The sequence below is a fragment of the Macadamia integrifolia genome, chromosome 11 (genome assembly GCF_013358625.1).
Source record: "Macadamia integrifolia cultivar HAES 741 chromosome 11, SCU_Mint_v3, whole genome shotgun sequence".
Lineage (NCBI taxonomy): Eukaryota > Viridiplantae > Streptophyta > Magnoliopsida > Proteales > Proteaceae > Macadamia > Macadamia integrifolia.
The window spans coordinates 19,724,665-19,738,392 of NC_056567.1; the positions used below are offsets into that span (position 1 = coordinate 19,724,665).

Below are 13,728 nucleotides of genomic sequence, written 5' to 3' on the forward strand. Positions count from 1 at the left end.
AAAGGATGCAAGTCTCAAGCTGAAAGGGATCATCTGTTCTACTTCAGACCACTTATGCTATAGAAATATAGGTCTTCAGGAAATACTAGATTCAGTTAGCAAGATTTTAGAGGTTTATTGTTGTAAGCCACAGAAAATTGGATTAAGTTAAATGTGATGGCAGCTCTATGGGGAATCTAGGCAGAGTGGGAGCAGGAGGAGTGCTTCGTGATCATTGTGGTAATGTGATATTTTCTTTCAAAACTTATCTTGGGATCCAAACGAACTACTATGCAAAATTTAGAGGACTGCTTGAAGGAATTCATCATGCAATGAGACATGAAGTGGGATTCTTGTGGATTGAATATGACTCAGTTGCAGTTGTGACAACAGTTCAGTCTAAATCAATACCTTGGTTTGGGCTATAGGATTGGATTGCTTTGCTGAAGTTCCTTAACTCTATCACCTAAAAGATCTCTCACTGCTACAGGGAAGGCAATCCAATAGCGGATTACCTTGCAACAAATGCTATAAAAACAGGAGTCTTTGGAATAGTGGAGGAATTTCCTCGCCATATCTTTGATGAAATTCTAAATGATATCTTATCTACACATCGATTTAGATTTTACAGATAGTGATGGAGGACCTCTGTTGATGGCAATGCCAAAAGTGAGGCTCCTTCTCTACTAAGTGTCTTCTTGTAAGTTTATTTTTTTTGTTTTATTTTTATTTTTATTTTGGGCAAGTAGTAGCAGTACGTACGTATTGTAATCTTATTTTCACTTTCTTTTAATATTAACCGTTCATTTAATATTAGATTAATCTAAACCATCTATTAGTTTTTTATATTGTAACTGATTCCTAATTTTAGGGTGGAGAGATGACGGACGTGGTTGCTTAACTTGTCTAATATTTTATTTTACATAAATAAATAAATAAATAATAAAAATACAATATAAGTGGACTTCTCCTTCGATTCTCTCTCTCTCTCTCTCTCTTGCTTTGCTTACAAAATAGGATGAGGTAAGAAAAAAATCAACATAACTATTTTCAGGCACTGAGCATATGAGAGACTTGGCTACACATATCCAAATACCATGTTTACATATTAATCATCAGGGAAGGGATTTGAACAGTAAAGCTTGCATGTATGGTAGAGGATAAATTTGAATTTATAAAGTAAACAAAGCTCTAGAATATATAGGATTTTATTATTACTTCCTGGGTATATATTATTAACCTATGAGAATTTACCATGGATGCAAATCTTCAGTGACATTGGTAAACAAAACTTCAACTAGATTGGAGAGCACTGAAAAAGGAAGAAGAAAGAAGGAACGGCCTTGAAGAAGAAGTAATGAGAGAGAGAGAAAGGATCGAGATTTCTAGGCGGAATCAAAAGATGAGTCCATTTTTATTGGGATTTTTATTATTTATTTATTTAAATATTAATAATATTAAACAGAGTTGAGTTGTAACTGTCTACAACTCTGTTAGCAAGATTAACATATTTAACACATGTCAATCATATCACTTATATGAATATTTACCGAGCCCCAAATATTTCGCATTCCTATTTTTCTGCACGTACTACGATCATTTTACCTTTTATTTTTATTTTCCTTTCTTTAGTACAAATCTGAATCCTAGCGAACAAAATAGAGGGAGCAAGCAGTAAAGAAGAAGTAGATGAAGAAATGGAAAAGACATGATGGAACAAGTTAATAGTTTAAAACTTCTTTTTTGGCTTTAATGGATTTGTGTCGGTAGATATAAAACAAGCTGTAATTAAAAATTAATATGTCATGTGTCAGTGGATATATAACAAGCTGTAATTAAAAATCAATATGTCATATTCACCATTCACGTGTCCCATTTGTCATTTAATATATTATATTGTCATGCTAAATGTGTTATGTCTCCTAATAGTTAAATGTTTAAATCACACCACAGTTTCATTAAAATCCAATATGATCATTTAATCGGTTAGACGGATATGGATATTTCATTACCATCAGATAGTCAACAAATCGGATAATAATAATCAGTTGGAAATTGGGATTATCATATTCATCTCCGATTAGTTATCAGATGAATTCGGATAGTTTTTGGATAGTGATTTTTCGAATATGAATTCTTTTAAACAAATAAAAACATGGATTGAATACAAATTTTTAACTATTGGTTTGCATCCCTAATAAAGTGTGAGACAGCAATGGCCACCATTATTCCATACATACCACATTGAAAGCCTAGAAACTTGAATCAAGAAGTAGATGTAATGATTTCTTGGACAAAAATCTATATATATATATATATATATTTTTTATTTTTTTTTAAATTTTTGATTCAATAAACTTGTGGATCGCTACCGAACATAAGTTTATTGATTTTTTGAGTAATAAAATGAAACCAAGCAATTCAAAGAGGGTTGCAGAAATTGGCTGGAATCGTTCCAATTCTAATTGGTTGATTCACCCGATCAGATTCTGATGCCTCAAACCATGATGTATAGTTACTAAGATATAATTAGATTTTGCAAATCCAATTGACAAAGACATGCATTATAATTAAATTTAGCAAATCAAATTGACAAAGACGGCTTTAATCATATTTTTAGGCTGTTATAATAGCTAGTCGACGATGCATGATCACTGACGACCCTCTTTTTATTTTATAAATTATGATGCCTATCCCTCATCCTTATAGAATGTTATACAATTTGTAATGCGTCTTCAAGTCACTCAATTTTTCATACTAAAACGTGACTCAAAGATTAATATTAGGTTGGTTATTGTCGACTCCAGGCACTCATCACGGGATGAAACATATTGGAACTCCCATGAATTGGAATCCAGGATATCACTTAATTGGCGTCTAGTTTAGAATCATGTACTTTTACTTTTATTCAATTAGGTATAGGACTGTTTGGCTGACTCCCTTGCTAGGACGGATTAGCCCTCAACTTGAAGGATTGTTTGGCCATATTTCAATCCATGTCTTTTTGAAGCTTGTAATATGGAATCCATGTGTATTGCACATTCTTACCAATAAAGTTTTATTTACCAAAAAAAAAAAAAATCCAAAACCGCCCACGCCAATAATTTTCCGTTGGTCACCAATGGCCTTGGTAGCCCATTGATCTTTTTTTTTGTGCTAGAAAATCATGTATATTAATTATAAAAAATAAAAAGGAACATAATAATGTACAACAACTGAGGAAGAGCAAAATAGCTCAAACCTCACATTTGGAAGAGAATGAGCTGCACAACCTTCAGCATTGCCATTAGCAGAACAAGACAACTACCCAGCCCAACCAAACAAACAATAAGTAATGAAATCACCCTAGCCAAGTCTAGATCTTGGTCACCCAGAGCTAGACTTGGCCACCCAGAGGCATCCATATCTAAATCCATCTGAACTAGGGCCGATCAAATTGAAACCGGCGTTGAGACTTCAAATTGAGCAGCTGATTTCGATAAAAATTTGCTACCGAATTCGTTTCATGATAACAATGGGTTATCTTCCATTCCACCTCATCCAATAAAGACAAACATTGAAATTAGCAAACCTTTGATTGGTCTTTGGGATAGGAAATGAATAATCACAAGAAAAACAAGCATGCAAGCATTGAAATTAGCATACCTTTTTACACTTTGTACTCCTATAAATATGTGACATCAGTCTCATCTCTAGACAGAACCTAGATTTAATTGCTGGGATTTCTTGAGATAGTGAGGAAATCAATGGATCTCATTGAGAAAGAGAGTGCAGAGGAGTTGTTCCATGCTTAAGCTCATATATGGAACCATATATTTGCCTTCATAAACTCCATGTCACTTAGATGTGCGGTTGAGCTAGGCATACCGGATATTGTCCACAACCATCACAAACCCATCACCCTCTCTGAATTGGTCATGAAGCTTTCCATCCCAAAGACTAAAACTGCTTGTCTGTTTCGCCTTATGCGCTTATTGGTGCACACTGGCTTCTTTGCCATTCAAAAAGTCTGCAAAAATCCGCAAGAAGAAGGATATGTGATCACCCCCTCTTCTAGGCTCCTACTTAAGGATAATGCCAAGACTATATTACCTTTCTTGCAATCAATACTTGATCCGGTCCTGGTGAAACCTTGGCATTTCCTTAGTGCATGGTTCCAGGGGGATGGCCTCAATCCATTCGAGACCGTGCATGGGAGGAACATCTAGGACTATGCAGCCGAAAACAATAAGCTCAACAAATTCATCAATGAGGCAATGGCAAGCGACGCTCGATTGGTGACGGATGTGGTTGTTACAAAGTGCAAGGGTGTGTTAGGACTCTTATGTGGGCTTAACTGATATTGATTAACCCATTGGGCCCAAGAGAATAAGGATCACTCTAATTAGGAAACTTCTAGCCCTATTCTATTGTGGGAATGGAATAGGGTTTAGGAATTCTATTATATATAGAATACTGATGGTCCCTGCAGCTATTACTCTTTCATAATAATATTTGGAAGCACTGTTTTCTCACAGAGCTAGTGTAGAGACAGAGAGAAGATCCCATAGTAAAAGGCTGCAGAAGATTTCAATAGAATGACTCATATTACGTGGTTCTTCATCATAGTTCGTGGTACAAGCGTCAACCTTGATTTAGGGACTTTATTCACGCTCAACGGGTATGTGATTGATTTCTTACCATTATTCATTCTTGTATTCTATACACTATAGGTAATTCAAATGATTCTAGGATTTAGAATCACTAACAATTGGTATCAGAGCCTACACTATGGTGTTAGAATCAAGAAATTATGTAAAAAAAAAAAAGTTTTGGATTTCAATTTTTGAAAATCATTATTTTACTCTCACTTAAAGATCCCGTATGGGAAACTTTCTTCACGAAAGTTGAAGAGCACGAGAAGACGGTCGCGGCGATATGCTGCACGTCGCCGAAAACCTCCGGACGCGGCGGCACGTGCCACCAGAAATCGACTGCCGAAGGAGAGAGAAAACAAATTTTTTTTTCAAAAAAAAAAAAAAAGGCGGCGAGTCATCGCCGGGTCAACTCGAAAACCCTACCGAGTTGACCCGGGATGCAGTGGGTCAACTCATTACCAACTCGGTCAAAGGTTGACCGGGTCGTTGACCCGAACTTTGACCCGGAACTAATTTGCCCGAACCGGTTGGATTGGATTGATTTTGATTCCCTAAAAAAAATAAAATAAAATAAAATAAAAACAGTAACTTCAAATGGCTCGTACGGGCAAACGGTGAAGAATTTTTCACCCTGGTTTTTTGCGTTGAGTCCAGTTTTTCCTGCTCTTCGTTTTGATATATTATGAGCCTAGTTTTGATCAACTTTTATGATCTATTTTGTATAAGTTACAAGTATGGGTGTTTAATGATTCTTTATAATTTTCCTATTAATTGGAAGAAATGAAAGAAAATCAATTCATACATTACTTGCATATCAGAATATGAACTTGTTTATTCTTGGTAATGTAGTTCATGCTTTTGTTTATGAATAATTTTTTTTATTCATGGTTAAACAATCTCACTTTTAGCTACCGGAATGAATTTGTAGACTATTGCAGTAAGATTGGGTGGAATCCACCAAAGTGGTAAAGTTCAACCTTATTGTAATAGAATACAAATCAAAGGTCTTCTTTGTTTGAAAAGACAGAGAATAATGGTTGGTAGCAAGGTTGCTAATGTTCACCCAAAGGTGACATTATCAAAAAAAAGTTAAAGTTAAAGTTAAAGCAAGTAAATAAAAAAAAATAGGGATTTCTCAACCTAGAAAATGCTGTCCATCCAAAGATGGCGGTATTTTTTGAAAGTTAGAAGAAGTCTCGCAGTAATAGCAGAAACTTGAGTGGACCAGTATGTTTCAGACCCAAAGGTCAGAAATGTAGTTCCGGTTGACACTCATGAAGTAATTGATACTTGAGCATATAATGTTTAATTTTGCTAATTGTTACATGTTTATTCTTTTACATATATGTCTGTATGTTGAATAGAATATTCTTTATTAAAATATTCAACAGGATGTCTTCTAATTTTGGTGTACTTGATATTCCTAAGCTTACTGGGGATAATTTCAACAAATGGATGGAAGACTTAGAGGCTACATGATTCTCAAGGACCTAGACCTGTGTACTAGGACCACCAAACCAGCTGAACCTACTGCAACCAGTACCCAAACTAAGAAAGGGGATTATGACAAGTGGGTCACTGTAAATAGGAAGTCCTTGGCTGTTATTAAAAGTGCTTTGCCTGAGTCTATCAAGGATAGTGTTGCTAAAAAGGATACTGCTTCTGAGTATTTGGCTTCTATAAAAGCTAAGTTTGATAGCTCTAAGAAATCACAGGCTCACGATCTCATGAGCCAATTGACTGGGGCTAGATTTGATGGAGTAGGAAGTGCTAGAGAGCATATACTGGAACTAGTTTCCCTAGGAAACAAGATCAGAGGTACATGTATTAACTTTGATGATAACTTCGTGTCACCATTGCCTTGAATTCTCTACATGAGAGCTACAAGACTCTTAAGACTACTTATAATACATTGAAGGATAAATGGGATCTTGATGAATTGATCACTGTGGTAACCCAGGAAGAGGGAACAATTAATAGGACCAAAGTTGAAAGTGCCAATCTTACTCAAGGTAAGACTTTATCATCTATGGGACCTAACAAAGGGATCAAGAAGTTCTTTAAGAAAGAAAAATTCACTCCATTTAAAGGAGGGAAAAACAAGAAGGGAAAGCAAAATTTCAAAGAATCTAGGGTACAAAAAGACATGAGTGGCATAGAGTGTTTTTGGTGCAAGGCCAAAGGACACATGAAGAAGGATTGTTTTAAAAGAAAGACCTACCTTGAGAAAAAGAAGGATGATGGTATGAATCTATCCTTAGTATGTTTTGAATCTTACTTGATTAATGTACCAATTGATTCATGGTGGTTAGATTCTGCGTCATCTATTCACGTCACTCATTCCTTGCAGGGGTTCCTAAACAGGAGGGGGCCAAGCAAGGATGAAGTGACGGTGTTTGTGGGCAATGGAGCTAGAGTTGAAGTGAAAGCCATAGGAACTATTAGATTATTTTTTCATTCAGACTCATTTATTGATTTGAAGGATGTTGTTTATGTTCCCTCTATGAGGAGGAATTTGATTTCAGTTTCTAGACTTTGTTCAGATGGTTATTCTATTAATTTTAATCAAGTTGGATTTTGTTTATTACATGATTCTATCTCTATTTGTAGTGGTACTCTTGTTGATGGGCTTTATAGATTGAATTGTAATTCTTCATGGGTTCTGAATGTGGGAGTGAAACGATCTCTGATTGATGAGAAATCCTCTATGTTGTGGCATAGAAGGTTGGGTCATATTTCAATCAAGAGGATGAAAAGATTGGTAAAGGAAGGGATATTAAAAGATATTGATTTTCAGGACATGGAAATATGTATAGATTGCATTAAGGGAAAGATGACAATCTCCAGGAAAAATGATGCTACTCACAGCATTGAAGTATTAGACCTCATTCACACTGACATCTGTGGGCCTTTTACTGTCCCTACACTCATTGGACACCGTTATTTTATAACTTTTATTGATGATTGGTCAAGATATGGGTATGTCTTCCTTATCAGTGAGAAATCTAGTGCTCTAGATGTTTTCAAGATTTTTAAAGTTGAAGTTGAACTTTTCCACTCCAAGAAGATCAAAGTGGTCAGATCTGATAGGGGTGGAGAATATTATGGGAGAAGTGGTGATTTTGAGCAGTTGCTTGGTCCTTTTGCAAAATTCTTGCAAGAACATGGGATAGCTCCTCAATATTCCATGCCTGGAACACCTCAGCAGAATGGAGTAGCTGAAAGAAGAAATCGTACTCTGAAAGACATGGTCCGTTCTATGGTGAGTAATACTACCTTACCAGAATCCTTATGGGGAGAGGCACTTAAAACTGCTATTTACCTTCTCAATAGAGTGCCAAGTAAATCTGTGAATAAGACTCCCTATGAACTCTGGAGTAGCAGAATACCTAGCCTTAGACACTTGCGAGTGTGGGGATGTCAAGCAGAAGCCAAAATCTTTAACCCTCAAGAAAAAGTTTTTGACTCAAGGACTACAAGTTGCTATTTTGTGGGATACCCAAAGAGGTCTAAAGGGTATAGATTCTATTGTCCTGGTGCAGGACACAAAATTGTAGAGACCACTCATGCTAGATTTTTTGAATGCAATGAAGAGTTTAGAACTCCTCGTAATTTATCTTTTGAAGAAGGGGAGTATGACACTCCTGAGATAGCACCTGTTGAGTTGAGAAATTCACTTATTAATCTCAATCCCATCATGTCTGATGATATAGTCACTCAAACTCCAATTGAATATGATTTGCAAGTTGGGGCAGATATTGCTATTGCAGACCCACTTTCACCTCCTGATACCGCTAATATTGGTAGGCTTCCACCTGAACCTATAAGGAGGTCTACTAGAGTGCGCAAGCCTTCTCTGCACTCTGATTATATTTCTTATTTGAATGAATGTGAGTTTGACATAGGACAAGAAGAAGACCCTGTTACTTTTCTTCAAGCAGTTAATCATAAGCATTCAGACAAATGGGTAGAAGCAATGAAGGAAGAGCTGTTATCCATTAGCAACAATGGAGTATGGGAATTAGTGCAAATTCCAAAGGATTGTAAGGCTATTGCATCTAAGTGGGTTTTCAAAACCAAGACAGATTCTCAAGGTAGAGTAGAACGCTACAAAGCTAGACTCGTGGCAAAGGGTTTTACTCAGCGAGAGGGGATAGATTACAAGGAAACCTTCTCACCTGTCTCATCAAAGGACTCATTCAGAATTATCATGGCCATTGTTGCCCATTTTGACCTAGAGTTATATCAGATGGATGTGAAAACAGCATTTCTGAATGGAGAGCTGTCAGAGAAGGTGTACATGAGACAACCTGAAGGTTTTGAGGAAAATGGTAAAGAGGACTTTGTTTGTATGCTGAAAAAGTCTCTTTATGGGTTAAAGCAAGCATCTCGACAATGGTACTTAAAATTTGATCGAGTTGTGACTTCTTTTGGTTTTGTAGAGAATCCAATCGATCAGTGCATATATCTGAAACTCAGTGGGAGTAGTTTCATCTTTCTTGTGCTCTATGTGGATGACATTCTGTTGGCTAGCAGCAACAAAACCTTATTGATGGAGACCAAGGGTTTTCTTTCAGAAAACTTTGAAATGAAGGACATGGGTGAAGCAAGTTATGTGCTTGGAATCGAGATTAGTCGTGATAGGTCACGGGGGTTACTTGGGCTATCACAACAGGCATATCTTGATAAAGTTTTAAAGAGGTTTAACATGTCTAAATGTTCTGGTGGTGAAGCACCCATCAGTAAAGGAGACAAGTTGAACAAGCAACAATGTCCAAAGAATGATATTGAGAGGAGCTCAATGAATGACAAGCCTTATGCCTCTGTCGTTGGAAGTTTGATGTATGCACAAGTTTGTACTCACCCTGGCATTGCTTTTGCAATTAGTGCACTTGGCAGGTTTCAATCTGATGCTGGTTTGGCTCATTGGACTGCAGCCAAGAAGGTCATGCGCTATTTACAGTAGACAAAGGACTTCAAGCTAGTGTTCAGTAAATCAGAAAAATTTGAAGTTGTGGGGTATTCTGACTCGGACTTCAGTGGGTGTACTGATGATAGAAAGTCTACCTCTGGATATATTTTTGTATTGGGAGGAGGAGCTATTTCTTGGAAGAGTGCCAAACAAACTATTTTAGCTTCATCCATTATGCAAGCTGAGTTTGTGGCACTTTATGAAGCTACCAAGTAGGCAGTGTGGCTGAGGAATTTTATATCTGAACTGAAAGTTGTAGATTCCATCTCTAAGCCTTTGTATTTGTGGTGTGACAATATTTCTGCTGTTTTCTTTGCAAAGAATAACAAGAGATCTAGCAGCTCCAAACACATTGAGATTAAATATCTTGTGGTTCGCGAGAAGATCAACGCTAGGGAGATCGTTGTTGAGCATATTATTACTGAAGAGATGGTTGCTGATCCTCTGACCAAAGCTCTTCCAGTGGAAATTTTTAAAACTCATGTTTCTAACATGGGTGTGATGGAATTTTTTGATATGCTTGTTTAGTGGGAGTGTACTTATCCATAGTAGTATTGTAATAAGCATTATTTTTTATTAGATCATACATTATGAGCACAATCTATATTGAGGATGTTTACTTTCCAGTATAGTGTTCATTTATATTCTCTCTCATCATATTGTTGTATGATTATTGTGGTTTACTTTGACATGTCACAGTTAATGGCGGTGTTTAGCCAAGTTTCGTGATTTATGGCGGTATTTAGCCTAAATCCATGGAGAGGGTTGTTAACCATAGACTGTATGCCAAAGTAAGATATTAATACAAAAAAATGGCGATTTGCCTAAATATTGATTAATATCAAAGTTCTCTACCTGTGAGGTTTTCAAGGTAGGCTAATCTTTAGATCAGGAATGGACCTATAAGGAAGGATATATCTTATGTGATCACAGTTATGATATAATAGTTCATTATATCTATGTTTCCAGGCGATTTGAATTGATAATTTTCTGTTGTCTGTAACATTAGATAGTTATATGTCGTATATTGAGGTGTATTTTCTACTATTGTTCAACAATGGAGATTATTGATTGGATCAAAGTTTGTTTTGAGTGGTATTCAATCTTGGGATTATTTGGCCAGATGTCAATGGGAAGACATTAGTATCAGTGTAGCTCAAGTGGGAGATTGTTAGGACTCTTATGTGGGCTTAACTGATATTGATTGACCCATTGGGCCCAAGAGAATAAGGACCACTCTAATTAGGAAACTTCTAGCCCTATTCTATTGTAGGAATGGAATAGGGTTTAGGAATTCTATTATATATAGAATACTGATGGTCCCTGCAGCTATTACTCTTTTATAATAATATTTGGGAGCAATGCTTTCTCACAGAGCTAGTGTAGAGACAGAGAGAAGATCCCATAGTAAGAGGCTGCAGAAGATCTCAGTAGAAGGACCCATATTACGTGGTTCTTCATCATAGTTCGTGGTACAAGCGTCAACCTTGATTTAGGGACTTTATTCACGCTCAACGAGTATGTGATTGATTTCTTACCATTATTCATTCTTGTATTCTATACACTATAGGTAATTCAAATGATTCTAGGATTTAGAATCACTAACAGGGTGTGTTTGAAGGATTAAAGTCACTGATTGATGTAGGGGGTGGCACTGGAACTGTGGCTAAGACCATTGCTGAAACCTTCCCAAGCTTGAAATGTACAGTGTTTGACCTACCTCATGTGGTACCTAATTTGGAAGGGAATGAGAACCTAACTTATATTGCAGGTGACATGTTTGAGTCCATCCCTCCTGGAGATGCAATTCTGCTCAAGGCGAGTGAATTCCCTTTGCCTTTTTCTATCTATTTTTGTTTTCCTTTTAAATTCTAACAAGTTCTAACTTTATATATGAACTTGATATGACAGTGGATTCTGCATGACTGGAGTGATGAGCAATGTATAAAGATATTGAAGGGATGCAAAGAGGCTATCTCTAGTGGGGATGGGGAAGGAAACTCGGGGAAGGTGATCATCATAGACATGATAGTGGAGGATAGGAAGATAGAGCACAAGTCAACAGAAACACAGCTTTTCTTTGATATGTTAATGATGACTCTGGCCACTGGAAAAGAAAGGACCGAGAAAGAATGGGAGATGCTTTTCTTCGAGTCTGGTTTTACTCAATATAACATCACTCATCTCTTGGGATTGAGATTTCTCACTGAAGTCTATCCTTAGGGGGCAACATGAATTGGAGGTCATGAGTTTCAGGTCAAACCATTTTATTGGCCTCCCCCCTCCAATAATGGACTAGCCATACTAGCTTTTGTCTTTTGATTTGGTGGGGAGTTCTGTTGGCTAGAATATTTCATATTTGATGGCATGGATCCGGTTTAGTGCTGTTAGTTATTTGTGCTTTCGTTTAATTAATAGTTTGTTTTATTACCAACTATGACAAAAGATAGCAATAACAGTTCTTAAACCATCCTTTTGCCATGTAAGGAAAACCAAATTTAGTGGGTTTATATAGGGTGCGAGAACCATGTCCTTGCGTTTTTTCAGTGAGACACATGGGCGACTGTCAGGGGTAGGGTGTCTTTTCATAGTCCACCTCATGTATTTAGGCATGGAAAACACAAACCGACATTGTTATTTTTCCAATAATTATAATTGGAATGGTTTATATGAGTGGGCACTAATACTTACTAATAAAATAAGTAGTGAGTATGTCCATGCCGATATTTTATTTGCATTACTAAAACGCTTTAAACAATTATCCTAATCCTCCTAGCTTCTTACCATTGCTTCATGCATGATGCATCAGTATTGAGTTTTCGAAAGGAAGGAGGCCTCCAAATCGTCGAAGAAGCATTAGGACCGAAATCAGCAGTCACATGAGTAACTTAAACCAAACCACACCACCCCCCCCCCCCCCGCCCGGGTTTGAGTTTGGAGGAATTCCAGGTGAGCCCTCTACTCAGCTTCAATAACATATCGAAAGGAATCAAGGTCTTGCCCCAAAGATCAATTTGTTTCACGCTCTCCATAAATACCATGCAATAAAACGATATAAGCCTACGCTCTCCTACCTAACCTTTCTTCTTGTCAAATATCACAAAGTTTTTATATTTTATTTTTATTTTTCATAGGTAATTTGTATGTATTAAGGAAAAAGAAAAATATAAAAAATACAGAATATGGCAACCCCTACAACATTCTTTGGTAGATCCAAAGAAAGGTTAAGAGGTCCCTAAATCAAACAGGACATATCCTAAAACAAGTACCTCAAAGTGATTCCAATTCAAGATTGAAGTGACAAATATTTTGAATTTCTCACCCACCATGATAGTGAAAAGATAGACAATACCACTTGAGCAAAAGGGAATGTTATAGGAAGATGTGAATTAGGGTCTTCACGGCATTTCTATAATGTAACGTTTTTCTATGTGTGGGTTAGTACTAGTTATTGTGTGAGATCAGATTAGTGGTTGGGTGTTGATTGACAGGCTGGGTTGGACGAAGACTAGTTCAGGAGTGATCCCCTAATGGGAATTCAAGTATTTGATTAACCGCCTTAAAGTATAAAGACCAATGGACCTCTTTACAATAGGGTCATATTATGGGAGGGTCGTATTCTATTTCAAGGTTAGTCCATACTCTTCATCTATGTAAAGGAAGCAACACCCATTAATTGTTACCAATTGACAATTTATATAGAGAGGGGAGCAGACAAGACTAACAAGGAGAAAAAGCTCAAGGAAGAAGATTGTACAAGAGGGAAAAGCTAAAGCTTGTGGAATCTTCTTAATACGATATGGATCTAGGTATGTGCTAGTTAGATTCATAATTGTATTATTGATTTTGTTCATTGATCCGTAATATCGATCCTATAAATTATTCTATCACTTAGTTTTAGAGCGAGGGATATGATTGGATCATTAAACAATATATATTGTTCTTGTTGTTTGCCTCCTTGAATCGTTTTTTGGTTTTGATCGATTTTTTTTTTTTTTTTTTTAAATCTATGGAAGTTTTGATCTTGAGTTTACAATTATCATTTCCTTCCATTGTTTATGTTAATTTCTTGTTTTCATTGTAAGATCGAGTTTTTGTTTTCGATTTGAAAGAGATTAACATGGGTTTCGTGGTATTTAA

The 13,728-nt window shown here is 36.5% G+C and overlaps 1 pseudogene; it reads left to right on the plus strand.

Annotated features, from left to right (window-relative positions):
* The first annotated feature begins 3,725 nt into the window (after positions 1-3,725).
* On the plus strand, positions 3,726-11,811 carry LOC122092963 (annotated as a pseudogene).
* The last annotated feature ends 1,917 nt before the right edge of the window (positions 11,812-13,728 follow it).